Consider the following 666-nt stretch of genomic DNA (forward strand, 5'->3'; position numbering starts at 1 on the left):
AATTGAACCAATCCATTATAAAAGAAGTCCACACGGCTCCGGGGGGTTAATAAAGGCCTCCCGAAGCGATGTGTTTGTGTAAGAAAAATATCCATATTTACAACTTTATAAACCTTAATCACTAGCTTCCGCTAACTGTCATACACACATTCACGAGAGAGTGGCATCCAGTGGATGACGTAGCAGGTAGGCAAACGCAGAAGTGACGAACGTGGAAGCGCAGAGGAGAGAGCAAAACAAGACACCGGTCACGAATTAGTAGTACAAAACGAGGATTTATAAAGAAAAATGTCGGAGGATTTCAATATAAGCCAAGAGGAGACTGGTTTTCCTTTGCTGTAAGCAAAACCTGTTTCTCGCGAGACTAGCATTATTCTCGCCGGAGTTTACGGAGTTTTCATCCGCTGGACGCCACTCTCTTGTGAACGCGCATACGACAGTTAGTGGAAGTTAGAGATTAAGGTTTATAAAGTTGTAAATATGGATATTTTTCTTACACAACAATCGCTTCGCTTTGGGATGCCTTTATTAACCCCCCGGAGCCGTGTGGATTTCTTTTATAATGGATTGGTTCAATTTTTTTGGACTTCAAATTTTGTTCTACCTTCCACTCCCATTATAAAGCTTGGAAGAGCCAGGATATTTTTTTTTATATAACTCCGATTG

This window comes from Sinocyclocheilus anshuiensis, unplaced genomic scaffold, assembly GCF_001515605.1.
Source record: "Sinocyclocheilus anshuiensis isolate Anshui unplaced genomic scaffold, SAMN03320099.WGS_v1.1 scaffold1497, whole genome shotgun sequence".
Lineage (NCBI taxonomy): Eukaryota > Metazoa > Chordata > Actinopteri > Cypriniformes > Cyprinidae > Sinocyclocheilus > Sinocyclocheilus anshuiensis.